At 37.4% G+C, this 18,801-nt stretch overlaps 1 long non-coding RNA gene across 1 annotated transcript in view; it reads right to left on the reverse strand.

The window, feature by feature from the left end:
* Window positions 1-2,866: 2,866 nt before the first annotated feature.
* Window positions 2,867-18,801, reverse strand: part of LOC134761968 (uncharacterized) — a 173,374-nt gene continuing 157,439 nt past the window's right edge. The window contains exons 3-4 of the long non-coding RNA XR_010141296.1: window positions 5,366-5,562; window positions 2,867-3,074 (exon numbers count right to left, since the gene is read on the reverse strand). This is a non-coding gene — a long non-coding RNA (uncharacterized LOC134761968). The remainder of the gene's footprint in view (window positions 3,075-5,365; window positions 5,563-18,801) is intronic.

The following is an 18,801-nucleotide window of genomic DNA, read 5'->3' on the forward strand; positions in this document are numbered from 1 at the left end:
TGATGTAGATATTTCTACTTTTATTCTACCTCCACAAAGCAAACTTAAGAATTCATTTAAAGTGTGTTCTACGGATTTTATACCAAAAATATGGATACTAGAAAATAGTGTGTGAGGGCCTACTATTCAATAATAATACTGTCAGAGTACTGTTGCCTGGACGTTCACCACGGTGGCTTATTTTCTTTATGTTAACATAGGATTATCTGATAGAAAGCAAGGCTTTTAAGGAAAGTAATGCATTCAGCTGTTAGTCAGACAACCACATCTTAGTGTGCACCAGAGTACTGCCTGTGTACCACAATTGTTTTTTTTTTTTCTTTTGAGACAGAGCTTCGCTCTGTCATCCAGGCTGGAGTGCAGTGGTGCCATCTCAGCTCACTGCAACCTCTGCCTCCCAGGTTCAAGCCATTCTCCTGTCTCAGCTTCCACAGTAGCTGGGATTAAAGGCATGCACCACTACACCCTGCTAATTTTTGTATTTTTAGTAGAGACGGGGTTTCACCATGTTGGCCAGGCTGGTCTCGAACTTCTGACCTCAGATGATCTGCCCACCTCGGCCTCCCAAAGTGCTGGGATTACAGGCATGAGCCACTGCCCCTGGCCAGAATTGTTGTATTTTAGATAGCATCCTGTGTAGAGAGCTATAGCATTAAGTGCTGAGCACTGCTTAGAATGAAGGTCTAGGAAATTAGGAGTGGAAAAGTGCAGGGATGGAGGAGGATGATGAAAGTGGATCCTAAATATTTCTGTATTTAGTAGGCATCTCAAAATGATTAGGATTAAGCTAAAATACTTAATTTCCCCTACAAAACTGTTCCTCCTTCATTCTTCCATCCTTCTTAAGTGGCACTACCAGTTACTCACCAAGTTATTCAAGCCAAAAAATCTGTGAGTCTACCTAGATTCCTCTTTCCTTCAGCCTCCACATCAAATTCCACAGCACATCCCATTGTTAGACACCATCTCCATATAATATCTGAGATCCATAAACATTTGTTGAGTCAATCAATGAATTCATTTTGGTCTGGCTTAGGCTATGCCTACACGATGCTAACATACTTAGAAGCAAAGTAAGAAACACAATCAATCGCCCAGATATTTTATGCATGGAAGATTTAACCTTGAGACACTTGAGAATGTGTAAATAACTTGGTTTTCTACTGAGTAACCTGAAAACATATCAGCAGAGATATGCAAACTTAGATTGTCAAGTTCTCAGAGACTGAGTCTGTGTAAGACTTATTCTTCTTAGTCAATTCTAAGTATAGAACAGTTCATACATTGAGTATTAACTGTAACTTATTGAGTGTCTGTCATGTGCCAGGCACTTTGCTCAAATGTTCTTGAGAGCAGTAAACAAGACACAGCTCTTGCCCTCATGCAGCTTACATTCAGGTGTTTACTTTGTATGATGAAGCAGTTGGAGAAAATAAACACAGTAATAAAAGTAAATAAGTTAACATACAATTATTTGGTTTACTAGAGCCTTTATAATTAACCAAGAATTTTTTTTAAAATGAGATCCATTAAGAGTTGTTTTATTTGTCTTTAATATGTATCTTCTATGTGCCAGGTACTGTCCTTGGTGCTAAACATATAGAAAGAAATGAAGTACCATTCTGCCTTCTAGATGTTCACTAATAAGGGAAACTGTATGTATATAAATAAGCATTTTACAGTCAATAAAAAGAGAAATACACATCCAGGATTAACTAGATAGAGAAGTCATCTTTTCATATTTGAATATGAAGAAAAGATTATGAATAACATTAACTATAATGGATATCTGCCAATAAAAATTGTGGATTAGCATAAGAACCTAATAATCGTTTTGCTAATAATAATGATTTACATGTATTGAGCGTTCACACACAGTGTCAAGTGTTGTTCGTGTATTATATAACTTGATTCTCATTCATTTTCTATGAGGTAGGTATTATTATCCCCAGCTTACATATGAGGGAACTAAATCTAAAGAACTTAAGTAATATGCTGACACTAAACTTACACAATCTTTAAGTGGCTGAGCTGGGATTACAAAGATAATTCAGGCATTTTCCCCACAGTAGGGTCACCTGAGGTGGTCTTCAAAGAAGAAGTAATTTTAGACATTCAGAGATTGAAAGGAAAGGCATTCCAGGTATAGCAAATAGTTTTTACTTCTAACTATGATTGTGTATGGGCCTGGCCCAGAAGAATGGAAGACAAATCTTCAGTAATCAGTGCTGAAATCAAAACCACGTGTATTTACCTACATGATTATAAGCCCCTGTTCAACAAAGAAGAGAAATATACATGATTTTAGATAGATTTTGTTAGATATTATAGTTTTTATATTGAAATTGGCTTTGGATATCCAATTCTTGTCCTAGGTTTACCCAAAGCCAAGACTGAAAAGTAATGACATTGAGGTAAGAAGGAGTAAGCACTCTGAAAAAGAATTAATCAGAAAACAATGGGTAATACATTTGGCGAGGAAACACAAAGGAAGCTCCACTTTGCCAAAGAGACTTAAAAGTAAAAATATGTTCCCACAAGGCATAGCGTAAAATTGACAAGATTTTACTCAAGACTATGAAATACTTCAGAACCACAATATCAACACTGAGAAATACATAGTTGAATCATCTGCTTTTCTCTTAGGAAAAAACAAACAGACTAGGCTTGGTACATCAGGAAGAAAATCCACAAATAATAGAGAAGAATTCAGACAGACCACTTACGGCTAAGGCAAAATTCATTGACCATATACAGAAAATTATGAGACACGCACAAAATTTCAGTATCTTAAAAGAGTAAAGATTTTCACATGGGAATGGAGTGTTCTATAGTTAATTACTCATATATTTACAGTTTCTACATCATAACATTCTTGTAGTTGGGTGAGAGTCATTTTCATAGGTAATCTGATCAACTATTTTGGCCAAAACTCAGATGATTATTTTCTTTTCAAAGAGACCATTACTACATCTTCCAAGAAGGAGTTGCCCAACATCTCAGAAACGAACACAGATTAAGTTGCAGACACCTTCCAAACATCCATGTAAATCATGGAATTCAGTCTTGGTTCCCTAAAATGGGAGTTTTCATCCTCTGAAAATGTAACAGACAAAAAGCTTCTGTTCACATATATAATACCTTGCTCTCTCCTACCCAAGGGAAGAGGGCCAACTAAAAACCTGATTGGTGAGCCTGGCAGACAAATATGAACATGTCTAGCTCAGCAGCCTTTTCCCTTCTGTTGTGAAATCTACCTATTCATGGAACTAATGAATTTGGTTCTGGACTTTACACTGGAATGTAAGAACTCATGGGTTAGGGCTCATCTACTGAGCACTTTATTTCTGTGATTACAATATTGGAGTTTCTGTACTAAATTTAAGGTGCTGTTTCTGCTTGTCTTCTCTGCAGAACTCAACTCCTTCTACTGGGTTAACTCTATGTCTAGAATTAAGGAGGTAACAATGGAAGGCTCCATCTTCTTGGTGAATCCAAGGAGCATTCTACAATTCAGTTTTACCAATTATAGAGCTAACATTTATAAATCTCTATCTCTGTGACTCTTGTATCTTTTTATTAATTTGTTCCAAACACAAAATGAGCAGTCAGAACCATAAATAATTATCACTCCCCTAACCCCCAAAATAGTTATCCAATACAAAGATTCATAGTTAGGCCCTAGCAACTTTAAAAATCAGGCAATAGGAAATAAGTGCCCCTTGGGTTTTGCCACTTATTCTGGACTCTTATTTTGGCGCCACCTCTCAAAATCACTATAATCTCAAGCAAAGACTCACTCCTCTATAGTTTTTTTTTCTCATCTCTACAAGTAGGATAATAATAGTCTGCACATCAAAAGTTATCATGGAGCTTAGTTAAGCTAAGTACAGTGGCTGACACATAATACATACTGGAAATCTGTTATTAATATTAAGAAACTGTGTTTCTGTTACCTGAACAAACAAAAATTCATCATTAGTCTCGGGGATGAAAGAGGTAAAGAACAGGTACTAGAAGCATATTGAAGGAAAACAAGAGTCAATTTTTAAAATTGAACTCAATAATTCACATATAGACCATTAAGAGGACTACATTCACACCAGAAGAAATGTATTTATTTTCAAAGAAAATTTGAGTTATTTTAGACCCACTGATCTAAGTACAGCTGAATATTAAATCAAAAGACTTCATTAAACAAAACAAATGGAATTTATTAATTCATCGTATAATTATTGTGTCTCTCTAAAGTGCCAGTTACTGTTTTAGTTGCTGAGGACACAGCAGTGAACGTGACAAATATGAGTGTAGACACACACAAAGTTAACTGCTTGTTAATGAGCTATTCCCACTACAATACAATATGCTTTATCTAATGTCATTCTTATCCATCACACTCTAAAACTGCCTCTAGCTTGTAACAAAAATGTGTTTATACAAATCTGTTCCTACTCCTCCACTACTGCCGAGGAAACAACACTTTCCAAGGCCATGTATTTTTCCTAGCAGTTATTTAATGGTTACAACTAACTGGGGCAGATCACTACAACTACTGTGCATACATGGATTTTTTTTTTTTTTTTTTGCTTACTTCAGACATGCAGCCCTTTTTTATTCCAGCAAAAATTTTATTATAATTAGCATGACTAATTAAAGTTCAAGAAACAGTACGCTTTCTTTTTCAAGTTCCTAAGATGACAGCATCCTGCATCCACTGAGGAAAGAATCATCAGAAGCCAAATGCTGCTACCCAAGTTGCCTTGCTCTGGCATAATTATTCTAGCTGTGAGTTTAGGGAAAAAAAAGGACTTTAAAAGGGAATAGACATAAGGAAGCTCCGGGGTCTATTATCTGGAGACATAAATATCTTAATATCTGTTTTGTGTATTAAACTAATACTTAGTGATTAACACAAAATAGCATTATTGTCTCCCATAGTTGTGAGAGTGATCTCATCTGGACCACTTGTGCAGTTGCAGTCAGGGGTAACCTGAGGCTGCAATAATCAGAAGTCTTAACTGAGTTAGACATCCAGCCATTCACTTAACTGGAAATTAAGGCTGGTTATTGGCTGACAGCTCACCTGAAGATGCAGACTAGCTTGCCAAAACATGGTTTCTCCATGTGACTTGCACTTCTCATAGAACAGTGGCTTGGTTCCTGTAGCAAGCATTCCAAGTGATCCAGAAAGAAGATACAAGACTTCTTAAGATCTAACCTCAGAAGTTGCAAAAGTCACTTCTGTGGCATTATATTGGTTAACAAAGTTGCTAATTTCATCCCAGTTTCAAGAGTACAGTAGAAGTAGTATGTGCGGATAGAGGAGAAAAAAAAATAATGGTGGCCATCTCTAGACGTTACCTACCACAGCCATGCTCTGGCCATTACAATTCATATCCATCATATGCAAATCACACTTACTTTACTCCAAGACCTCCAAGGTTTCATCAACTCAAAGTCCAGGATGATGTCATTTAAATCAGATTTGAGTTTAGGTGAGACTCATGAGTGTAGCTTCTTGGTTTCAGCAACTTGAATACAGTTCCTCTCAAACTCTGTGAACTAAAGATACAAATTATTTCCTACATATCTATCTAATGGTGATAAGATAAATACAATAAACACATTCATTCAAATTCAGTGGTGGGAGGGGAGTTGAAAGCACATAGAAGTCACTGCTTCATAGTAATTCTGAAATCCAGCTAGGCATATATCACCATTTCTTTGATGATGATGCAGTCCTGCTGCCTGGGACTTTGTGATTCTTGACCTTTTACTCTGTCATCCTTCTTTTTTTTAAACAAATGCCTTGTGTTTTCAGTTGAATAGGTTTTACAGCTTTCTTATCCAAGAAAAGTTTGGAGCCCTGAGAGCTCTTTTCATTTTGAATTGTCATTGTCCTTTTAAGTTCAATCTGATAGAACTTCAACAATATGGTTCTCTTACAAAGTGCGTGGATCTCCTATGAATCCTGTAATTTATTTCAACAGACAAAAGTTATACCCACAAATCTCTTTGAAACTTTACCCTCTCTGACCTGGGTTGAGAACTAGGTTGTTGAGGGTCAATGTCCTTTATGATGTATCTAATTGAAGAGGGTCTCTGAGGCATGCCCTTAAAACTTTCTGAAGTCTCAGTAAAAGATCTTGCAACTATGCCCTTAAGTTAATCTTTGCTTTCAAGTCTTCTCTTATTTTAAGAACCTTTTACTCTGTGAAAAGGCTGGGAATAGAAGCGGTTGTATTTTAAAACCCATAAAGCCATGGTTCATTTACACTTCCCCTAAATTCTACTTGAAAACTAAACAGTTCCTTTTATTAGTCCATTTCTCTCTAGCTTTACCTTATCATATGTGCCTGAAAGCAACCAGCAATGCCTTGAATAGTCTGCCTGAAAATCACCTTAACAAAATTCGCCAGTTCATTAGGTATGTTTCTATTTTCCATGTTACTTTAGAGGACAGTGTTGTGACACTTTCTGCCACACCATAACACAGTCCTTTCTTCTCAATTTTCTAATAACAAGTTCTTTGCTGTCTTGAAACCTTCACTTATGGGTTCCTCAAGGCTCTCCAAGCTTCTTCCAGCCACCTGGTTCCAAAGCTAATGCCCATATGACTTAGATTTCTGTTACAGCAGTATCCTGCTTTCAGTATAGTTTCTGTTGTGGCTAACAATGAATACATAATAAATGTCTCATAACTTAGTAACTTAAAAATATATGACTATCTCTCATGGTTTTGTCAGTTGAATGGCCTCAGTTAGGCAGAAGCTGCAAGGATGCTTATGACTTTGGACTTAGAAATTCAAGTATTAATTCCTTCTCACTTGATTGCTCAACAAAGTCACTAAAACCAGCACAGGCCTGGAACAGTGGCTCACACCTGTAAGCCCAACACTAGGAGGCCAAAGTAGGAGGATTGCTTGAGTCCAGGAGTTCCAGACAAGCCTGGGCAACATAGGAAGACCCTGTCCCTACAAAAAATAAATTTAAACAAAATAGCCAAGCATAGTGACACACACCTATAGTCCTAGCTACTCTGGAGGCTGAGGCAGGAGGATCATTTGACCCCAGGAGTTTGAGCTTGGAGCAAGACATTGTCAGGTAAAAAGAAAAACAAGCCCAGATTCAAAGGGAGAAACTAGGTCCCACCTCTTAAGGTAAGAAGAAGAACATACACACAGATAGAGAAGAGATTGATGACAACCATATTTGTAGACCATCTACAACAAAATTCCTTTATTGTAAACACATTTTATAGCATAACAAATAGAGCATAGAAACTAATTGTGGAATTTTTAAAACCACTACAATCAAATCATATTTATTATATTGTTTTAATCTGTTTCCCCAAGCTCTGTTATTCCCCTTCCCTTACTTACTCATTATTTTACAAATGCTATTATGTAATACTCCTAACCAGATTATTAGGCAATAGAAGGTAGAAATTTGTCTTGTAGTGTTTTATATCTCTGGCACCTAGCAACCCTCTGGATGTAGTCATTCTTCAAAATGTACTCAGTAATTGCATGTTCAAGCAATAATTAAAATTTCCTAGTTTTATATATAATGTTACAAAACATTTTCAGTTACATTATATATATATATATATAATAATTGATATCCATAGCAATAACCTGCAGCTCCCAATTCTTTTGCCAAATAGAGATGAAAAATCTAGTACTGGAGGATATTGGAGCAGCAATGGAACTTAGGCTTATCCTGAGTTCTATTACTGCTCATAGCTCTGTTTTCTTCCCCAAATTCTTCTAGTTGATTTCACTCCCTAAAGTTGGTTACATACATTGCTTTGTGACATGATACTCTAAACTTGTGTAAGCTATAAAGCACAATCAGAATAAGAAGATGAGGATTCCTTTACACAGTCGTTTTTCAAAGAGTGACCACTGACCATTTTCCTCAGCAATATAAAAGCAGGAGTTATCATAGGGAAATTGCTTCTTAGGGATCCCTTCCACAACAAAAAATGAATATTCAGTTTCTCCTTTAAATTTTTATGTATACATGACTGTATCCACACAGTCCCCCACTGGTGTTTTTAAAAGAGCAGCTCTATATGAGTCAATACAACAGGGACGGAAGAAGGCGTGCCATTTTCAAAGCTGAACTATCAAAGTAATTGCACAATTGCTTTTGCACCAACCTAATATTAGAGTTTGCCATCACCTCTCTGCCCAGTTTCCTGTCACTAGATGATCAGCACTGACTGTTATATGCCTTATCAACAGCAGCTGCTGTACAGCACCATGGTATTCTTAACTTTTGCTAATTATTTTCTGCAAGATATTGTCCCATTTTCAATTTTTTCCTTGTCAGCCACAGCCAGGGTAGGGGTTGAAATGATTGAAAGGCTTCCTTGGAAGCAGAACGAAGTAAGCAAAGCTGTAACTAGATGATCTTCCTAGTAGAAAAGATAGCTCCTCATAGTACAGTTTGAAGTCAGGTAGCGTGATGCCTCCAGCTTTGTTCTTTTGGCTTAGGATTGACTTGGCGATGCGGGCTCTTTTTTGGTTCCATATGAACTTTAAAGTAGTTTTTTCCAATTCTGTGAAGAAAGTCATTGGTAGCTTGATGGGGATGGCATTGAATCTATAAATTACCTTGGGCAGTATGGCCATTTTCACGATATTGATTCTTCCTACCCATGAGCATGGAATGTTCTTCCATTTGTTTGTATCCTCTTTTATTTCCTTGAGCAGTGGTTTGTAGTTCTCCTTGAAGAGGTCCTTCACGTCCCTTGCAAGTTGGATTCCTAGGTATTTTATTCTCTTTGAAGCAATTGTGAATGGGAGTTCACTCATGATTTGGCTCTCTGCTTGTCTGTTAATGGTGTATAAGAATGCTTGTGATTTTTGTACATTGATTTTGTATCCTGAGACTGCTGAAGTTGCTTATCAGCTTAAGGAGATTTTGGGCTGAGACAATGGGGTTTTCTAGATATACAATCATGTTGTCTGCAAACAGGGACAATTTGACTTCCTCTTTTCCTAATTGAATACCCTTTATTTCCTTGTCCTGCCTAATTGCCCTGGCCAGAACTTCCAACACTATGTTGAATAGGAGTGGTGAGAGAGGGCATCCCTGTCTTGTGCCAGTTTTCAAAGGGAATGCTTCCAGTTTTTGCCCATTCAGTATGATATTGGCTGTGGGTTTGTCATAGATAGCTCTTATTATTTTGAGATACGTCCCATCAATACCTAATTTATTGAGAGTTTTTAGCATGAAGGGTTGTTGAATTTTGTCAAAGGCCTTTTCTGCATCTATTGAGATAATCATGTGGTTTTTGTCTTTGGTTCTGTTTATATGCTGGATTACATTTATCGATTTGTGTATATTGAACCAGCCTTGCATCCCAGGGATGAAGCCCACTTGATCATGGTGGGTAAGTTTTTTGATGTGCTGCTGGATTCGGTTTGCCAGTATTTTACTGAGGATTTTTGCATCAATGTTCATCAAGGATATTGGTCTAAAATTCTCTTTTTTGGTTGTGTCTCTGCCCAGCTTTGGTATCAGGATGATGCTGGCCTCATGAAACGAGTTAGGGAGGATTCCCTCTTTTTCTATTGATTGGAATAGTTTCAGAAGGAATGGTACCAGTTCCTCCTTGTACCTCTGGTAGAATTTGGCTGTGAATCCATCTGGTCCTGGACTCTTTTTGGTTGGTAAGCTATTGATTATTGCCACAATTTCAGATCCTGTTATTGGTCTATTCAGAGATTCAACTTCTTCCTGGTTTAGTCTTGGGAGAGTGTATGTGTCGAGGAATTTATCCATTTCTTCTAGATTTTCCACCAAAACAGCATGGTACTGGTACCAAAACAGAGATATAGATCAATGGAACAGAACAGAGCCCTCAGAAATAATGCCACATATCTACAACTATCTGACCTTTGACAAACCTGAGAAAAACAAGCAATGGGGAAAGGATTCCCTATTTAATAAATGGTGCTGGGAAAACTGGCTAGCCATGTGTAGAAAGCTGAAACTGGATCCCTTCCTTACACCTTATACAAAAATTAATTCAAGATAGATTAAAGACTTACATGTTAGACCTAAAACCATAAAAACCCTAGAAGAAAACCTAGGCAATACCATTCAGGACATAGGCATGGGCAAGGACTTCATGTCTAAAACACCAAAAGCAGTGGCAACAAAAGCCAAAATTGACAAATGGGATGTCATTAAACTAAAGAGCTTCTGCACAGCAAAAGAAACTACCATCAGAGTGAACAGGCAACCTACAAAATGGGAGAAAATGTTCACAACCTACTCATCTGACAAAGGGCTAATATCCAGAATCTACAATGAACTCCAACAAATTTACAAGAAAAAAACAAACAACCCCATCAAAAAGTGGGCGAAGGATATGAACAGACACTTCTCAAAAGAAGACATTTATGCAGCCAAAAAACACATGAAAAAATGCTCATCATCACCGGCCATCAGAGAAATGCAAATCAAAACCACAATGAGATACCATCTCACACCAGTTAGAATGGTGATCATTAAAAAGTCAGGAAACAACAGGTGCTAGGGAGGATGTGGAGAAATAGAAACACTTTTACACTGTTGGTGGGACTGTAAACTAGTTCAACAATTGTGGAATTCAGTGTGGCGATTCCTCAGGGATCTAGAACTAGAAATACCATTTGACCCAGCCATCCCATTACTGGGTATATACCCAAAGGACTATAAATCATGCTGCTATAAAGACGCATGCAAGCATATGTTTATTGCGGCACTATTCACAATAGCAAAGACTTGGAACCAACCCAAATGTCTAACAATGATAGACTTGATTAAGAAAATGTGGCACATATACACCATGGAATACTAAGCAGCCATAAAAAATGATGAGTTCATGTCCTTTGTAGAGACATGGATGAAATTGGAAATCATCATTTTCAGTAAACTATCGCAAGGACAAAAAACCAAACACCGCATGTTCTCACTCGTAGATGGGAATTGAACAATGAGAACACATGGACACAGGAAGGGGAACATCTCACTCTGGGGACTGCTGTGGGGTGGGGGGAGGGGGGAGGGATAGCATTAGGAGATATACCTAATGCTAAAAGACGAGTTAATGGGTGCAGCACACCAGCATGGCACACGTATACATATGTAACTAACCTGCACGTTGTGCACATGTACCCTAAAAGTTAAAGTATAATAATAATAAAAATAAAATAAAATAAAATAAATAAATAAATAAAAGGATTACTCCTCAAAAAAAAAAAAAAAAAAGATAGCTCCTCACCAGAACAAAGAAGATGGTTTTTCAATGAAAATACTTTTTCTGCCATTTTTTATGACTTATTAAACATATAGTGATAGAATTCTGGAAATTCATTCATTATCATTTACCCAATCACTTGTTGGTGCTAAAGATAACAAATGTCCCTTCTTCTAAGTTTCAGGTATTTCTACATTTCCTTAGGCCCCAAGTTTGTATGCTTCTCCTTGACGCTCTTCCCAATCTTAGAATGTATCTAGATAGAGAGACAGGTAGATGATAGATAGATGATAGATAGATAGATAGATAGATAGATAGATAGACATACATACATACATATATACATACACTTGTGTGTATGTGTGTGTGTGCACATGTGTGTGTGTTTGCACATATGTGTGTGTGTGTGCATGTGTGTGTGTGCTTGAGAGAGACAGTGGGATATATACATATTTTTTTCTAGGACTTCAAGGGACCACAGCCTTCTATTTGTGATTTAATAATATTAAGCTGTACATAAGTGAAAAGGTCTTTGACCTTTAAGTAACAGAAAATCCAATTCAAACTGGCATAAACATCCTGCAAAAGCATTAGCTCACAGAACTGGAAGTCCCAAAGCTAGATGACTTGTTTTGCAAACTTAACACAAAGGCTCTGCCAACTTCTGTGTGTAGTCTTTATTGTCAAGCTGATAAAATGTCCTCAGCTGTTCCAGACCTCACATTCTGACAACATCCATGTAAAGGAAGATCATTTCTTCCTTTAACGCCTCCTTTAAAAGCAAATAAACATCTTGAAAATTCCAGCTACCTTTCTCATAAGACTCACTGGCTTGAATGGGGTTATGGGTCCATTCTAAATGCATCCCAAGGAATGTATTCGGGCAACCCAAGGAATGTCATGTGATAATTGGCTTAGCCCTGTATTCCTGAACCAATCATTGGAAATGGAAGATAAGATTATCCTAAGATCACTCAGATTCATCTATAAAGCTGGGCAAGGGTTGGCTTCTCCTCAGGCATGAGACCTGAAATCAAACCAACATTTTATGATGGAGAAGAAAGGAGAATAAAGTCAACATAAAAAACAAAGTCTACCAGAGCTTGATCCGGCTAAAAATTGATTTGCAATGGATTTCATAAAAACATCCATTTAATCACAGAAACAGTGGACATATGTCTATCTTCTCATTAAAAATGGTTGGACCCCAGCCAAGTAGGTCTGTACTGGAGACAGTTTCAGACTTGATCAGGAAGATAGTTACTTGAAGCTTTAAATAAAGGGTGGATGGGGGGCAGGGAGGACAGAGCGGGGAAGGAAAGGGAGGAGTTCCAAAGGCAAGACCAAAGAAGTCAATATCCAGGGAAAAAAGAGACACAATTTTTTTTAATTAGATATATCCAGAAATGGAATGGCAGAGTGAAACATAGCTGGGAGTGAAAACAAACTATCCAGGACTACATCTCCTTACAGGACTGGGATGTCTTCCTACAGCTTGTTCCTTCTTGGTCCTTGCTCTTAATATATGTGAAATTCAGGGTAGGTCAGACAGTTTAGCTGTGAGCAACTCCTCCTATTCCTCCTCACCCTGTCCATTTCAGGACCCAAGGTAGAATACAGAGCGCCAGGCTTCCTTGGGGTCCACAATGTGCCTAACTACATTCAGCTCCAGATAATGAGACTCGTTATACAATAATTAAAATTCACTACTGAGCAGCTCTTTGGCTAAGACATTAAAATGCAAATACATTAATGCCTTCATTCATACCAAGCCTTTACTAGATATCTGCCATATGTGAGATGCTCTGCTGGGCACTAGAGATCACATGACAGTCATAGGAGTGTGCTCTTCAGCTCCTCCTTCAAGGGAGAACCTGGTACGAGGACTGGAGTGAGTGGACAGTGTCTAACTACTGTGCTTTCTGATCCACTGTGGTGTTCATGCTGAGGACATGCTGTCATTGAGCTGCTCCCAACCAGTGACCAAGTACAGCAGGGGTACCATAGCCAAGCCATTCCCACCCAATGTGGGACTCCTCTAGCAGGTGATCTTTTCTCTGGAGCTTGCCATCAGCCTGGCTGAGACTTTCTCAAAGGCACCTTGCAGCATGAGAATCTTTCTACTCAATCTCCCTTCCTTTCCTCTCTCCCCTCACAGGAGTCAGACCTGCCTCACAGTCAGAGGCTCTCTCCAACAACTCTGGCTGCTTCTCCCCTTTATCCTTCACAGGTGTTTCTAACTCTATGTTGGTGTCTATTTCCCAGAAGATCTGAACTGACACAGATCATAACAGGTGTTAAGATGTGCTCTTCAGGCCCTTAACATCTATAGATGTTAAATCTTAAGAGCTTGAAGAACTTTGATGTTATTTAGCTCAATCTCCTTATTTATTCAGCATCTTTTCTATAGCATTGTCAAAAATTTAAGCAGCAACTGTTTGAGCACTTCTGAAGACTGGAAGTTCCACAATCAGTAGGACAGTCCACTCTGTGCCTGCACAACTTGGCTTCTCCCTTTGTTAAACTGCCTCCTTGTTACTTCTCCCCACTGTGATTAGTTTTGTCCCCTAGGACCACTTATAATGAGCTTATGCTTTCTTCACATAGTGACATTGAAGGGCAGATGCCTACTTAACCTTCAGATGCAATATACCTGGTTCTTCCCACTGTTATCCATTTGATATGATTGGCAGAGTCATAATCATTATGCTTGTTCCTCTTTTGACACACCCAACTTCTCTATGCCTCTCTGAAAGTGTATCACCCATAGCTGCAAATAATCATTGTTTGTGTATTCTACAAAATCCACTGTTACTGTAAGCACCACAGGGACAGATAGCACATCCCTGCTCTTTATCACATAGTTAATTCATGATAGAAACTCAATGTATGTTTATTGAATGAAGGAGTTTATTGAGCAGTTTATTGAGCAGAAGTAATTGAAAAGGATACAACGCAGGTCCTTTTGGTTTAGTCAAGATGAACCCTCCACATTCTGTCTGAAAGTAAACTGTCTTCATGGTAGCAGACCTTCTATCTCCTACTTGGCTGAAGGGTACAATAATCTGAAGAAATTCCTATCCTTCTAATCAAAGAGACAGAAAGAATGAAGGAAAGATTAGAATCATTGAGGGCAAGTGAGTCTGATTACTAGTAAATATATCTCAGAAAATATCCTGAAACCCTACCAGTTTTGAGAATCATTCCCTCTGAGTGTACACTGAGTAGAATATGTAATTAAAGAGGAAAAATATTCTATCTTTTCTGGATGTTTTCAGGATATTTCATTTCTATTTCTTTCTGGGAAGACAATAATTAGAATATCATTTATTTTGTTCACCATAACACTTTTATATTGTTAAGAGTGAATTATATAGGGGGATTTTTATGCCATCTTTTGCACATGCACAATATACTTGTACAGTATTTTATAGTAAGCTACACCAGACAACATGACTAGGTATATGTTAAATAGAAGAGTAAATAGGGAATTTTTTTCTGTGAGGTACAGGGTGAGCCTAAAGTTAGTTTAATTAACATTCTTTTTGTTCTTTTATTTTAGATTTAGTGGTATATATGCAGGTTCATTGTATAGGTAAGTTGAATGTCACAGGGGTTTAGTGTTCAGATTATTTTGCCACCTATGTAATAAGCATAGTACCAAATAGGTAGTTTTTTTGATCCTCACCCTACTCCCTCTTTCCGCTCTCAAGTAGGCCCCAGTGTCTGTTGTTCTCCTTTGTGTCTATGAGTTCTCATCATTTAGCTCCCACTTACAAGTGAGAATATGTGGTATTTGGTTTTCTGTTCCAGTGTTAGTTTGCTTAGGATAATGCCTCCAGCTCCATCCATGTTGCCACAAATAATATGATCTCATTCATTTTTATGACTGTGTAGTATTCCATGGTGCATATGTGCCACATTTTCTTTATGCGCTCTACCATTGATGTGCATTTAGGTTGATTCCATGTCTTTCCTATTGTGAATAGTGCTGCAATGAACCTATGCACGCATGAGTCTTTATGGTAGAACAATTTATATGCCTTTAGGTACATACCCAATAACAGGACTGCTAGGTCGAATGGTAATTCTGCTTTGAGTTCTCTGAGAAATCACCAAACTCTTTTCCACAGTGGCTGAACTAATTTTTACATTCCCACCAGCAGTGTATAAGCATTCACTTTTCTCTGCAACCTCTCCAGCATCTGTTATTGTTTGACTTTCTAATAATAGCCATTCTGACTGGTGTGAGATGATATGTTATTGTGGTTTTGATTTGCATTTCTCTAATAATTAGTCATGTTGAGCATTTTTGCATATGCTTGTTGTCTGCATGTATGTCTTCATTTGAAAAGTGCCTGTTCATGTCCTTTACCACTTTTGAATGGGGTTGTTTGTTTCTTGCTTGTTGGTTTGCTTAAGTTTCTTATAGATTCTGGATATTAGACCTTTGTCAGATGCATAGTTTGCAAATATTTTCTCCCATTCTGTAGCTTGTCTGTTTACTCTGTATTTACTCTGTTGAGTAAACAGACAAGCTACAGAATGGGAGAAAATATCTAGTTTCTTTTGCTCTGCAGAAACCTTTCAGTTTAATTAGTTCCCATTTGTCAATTTTTGTTTTTGTTGCAATTGTTTTTCACATCTTTGTCATAAAATCTTTGCCAAGTCCTATGTCCAGAATGGTATTTCCTAGGTTATCTTCCAGGGTTTCTATAGTTTTAGGTTTTACATGTAAGTCTTTCACTCATCTTGGGTTTATTTTTGTATATAGTATAAGGAAGGGGTCCAGTTTCAATCGTCTGCATATGGCTAGCCAGTTATCCCAGCACTATTTATTGAATATGGGGTCCTTTACCCAATGCTTGTTTTGTCAACTTAGTTGAAGATTATATGATTGTAGATGTGCAATCTGAGCTTTCTATTCTGTTCCATTGGTCTATGTATCTGTTTTTGTACCAGTACCTTGCTGTTTGGGTTACTGAAGCCCTGTAGCATTGTGTGAAGTTCAGTAATGTGATGCCTCCAGCTTTGTTGTTTTTGCTTAGGGTTGCCTTGGCTATGTGAGCTTTTATTTGGTTCCATATAAATTTTTAAGTATTTTTTCCTAATTCTGTGAAGAATGTCACTGGTATTTTGGTAGCAATAGCATTGAATCAGTAAATTGCTTTGGGCAGTATGGCCATTTTAACAATATTGATTCTTCCCATCCATGATCATGAAATGTTTTTCCATTTGTTTGTGTCATCTCTGATTTCTTTCAGCAGTGTTTTGTAATTGTTGCTGTAGTGCTCTTTCACCTCTCTGGTTAGATGTATTCTTAGGTATTTTATTCTTTATGTGGCAGTTGTGAATGAGATTGTATTCTTGATTTGGCTCTAAGCTTGGATGTCATTGGTGTATAGGAATTCTACTGATTTTTGTACCTTGATTTTGTATCATGAGACTTTGCTGAAGTTATTTATCAGAACAAGGAGCTTTTGGGCCAATACTATGGGGGTTTTCTATATATAGGATCATGTAATCTGCAAACAGATAGTTTGACTTCCCTCTTCTTATTTTGATGGTTTTTCTTTCTTTCTTTTGCTTGATTGCTCTGTCTAGAACTTCCAGTAGTTGTTGAATAGAAGTGGTAAGAGAGAGCATCCTTGTCTTGGTCTGGTTTTCAAGAAGAATACTTCCAGCTTTTTCCCATTCAGTACGATGTTGGCTGTGGGTTTGTCATAGATGGCTCTTATTATTTTAAAGTATGATCCTTCATTGCCAAGTTCGTTCAGGGTTTTTACTACGAAGGAATGTTGAATTTTATTGAAAGCCTTTTCTGCATCTATTAAGATGATCATGTGGTTTTTGTTTTTAGTACTGTTTATGTGATGAATCACATTTGTTGATTTGCATATGTCGAACCAATCTTGCATCCTGGAGATAAAGCCTACTTTATCATGGTGGATTAGCATTTCGATAATGCTGCTGGATTCAGTTTGCTAGTATTTTGTTGAGAATTTTTGTGTCTATGTTCATCGAGGATATTGGCTTGAAGATATATTTTTTGTTGTGTTTCTGCCAAGTTTTTGGTATCAGGATGATACCAGTCTCATAGAATGAGTTAAGAGGTAGTCTTTCCTCCCTATTTTTTTTTTTTTTTTCGGAATAGTCTCAGTAGGAATGGTATTAGCTCTTCTCTATACATCTGGCAGAATTTAGCTGAATTCATCAGGTCCCGGGCTTTTTCTTTTTGGTAGGCTTTTTATTACTGATTCAATTTTGGAGCTCGTTATTGGTCTGTTCAGGGATTCAGTTTCTTCCTGGTTCAATCTTCAGAGGTTATGGTAACTCCAAAGTACCTTCTTACCTGCAAACAACCACACTAGGTCTCCAGCAATGGTTCTTAACAGGCTGAAATGATGGAAATAAAAGAAATAGAATTCAGAATGTGAAAGGTAGGAAGATAACTGAGATTCAGGAGACAGTTGAAACCCAATCTAAGGATTCTAAGAAATACAATAAAATGATACAGGAGATGAAAGTCAAAGAGGCCATTTTAAGAAAGAACCAAACTGATCAAACAGAGCTGAAAAACTTACTTCAAGAATTTCAAAATACAATCACAAGTGTCAGCTGCAGAATCAACCAAGCTAAGGAAAGGGTCTCAGAACTTAAAGACTGACTCTCCAAAATAACTCATTCTGACAAAAATTTAAAAAAATACAGTAATAAATGAACAAAGCCTCCAAGAAATATGGGATTATGGAAAGAGGCCAAATCTAATTAATATTCTGTATAATGCATTTTAGTACCTTCTTGGGGGCAAAAGCTAAACTTTCCAATGGCCATAGAAGACCAAAGGTATATATGAGGTAAACAACCCCAATAAAAATAAGACTGCAACTGCAATGATTCAATGCAGGCCCTTTCCCCAAGTGGACAGATACTCAGCCCAAATGGCTAAAAATACAAATTGTTGGAAAGTACTGAAAGAAGGAAACCCTTATTTTCTTATGCTGCTATTTTGTTACAAATGAAAGTATACTCAGATAAACTTTTTGGTTTCTCTATCTATCTATTTTTCCATCTCTTCTGTATAACAGGAGCAATCGATGTGAATTCTGAGAGTCTAACCACCTTGACACTGGTGAGCAAAGTTTCTCTAACTCAAGTGCAAAGCAACTCCCAACCCCTGTCTTTGGTTCTACATGACTCCTTAGATCTTTAGGAAGTCCAGAGGTGATAATACTTCCAGAATCCAGGTAGTAAAAGCACAGGACTGTGGTGTCTATATCTGTGACATTCATGGGCCTGGTTTTCTGCAATTCAGTAAGGAAAAAGAATAGGATATCCTATACTATCATCCACATTCTTCAACAGAGCTTAATACAGTCATAAATTTGGAAGTATTTTGGCACTGCCTAGCCATTAATTAAAATAACACTTTGACCACTATTGCTGCAAGTCCTTTGTATGCATACTTTATTAGCTAGAAACTGGAGGGCAAGAGCTAAAGAGAACCCTGAATTACTTAGTTTAATTAATAAGTGAATTGACTC

The sequence above is a fragment of the Pongo abelii genome, chromosome 7 (assembly GCF_028885655.2).
Source record: "Pongo abelii isolate AG06213 chromosome 7, NHGRI_mPonAbe1-v2.0_pri, whole genome shotgun sequence".
Taxonomy (NCBI): Eukaryota; Metazoa; Chordata; class Mammalia; order Primates; family Hominidae; genus Pongo; species Pongo abelii.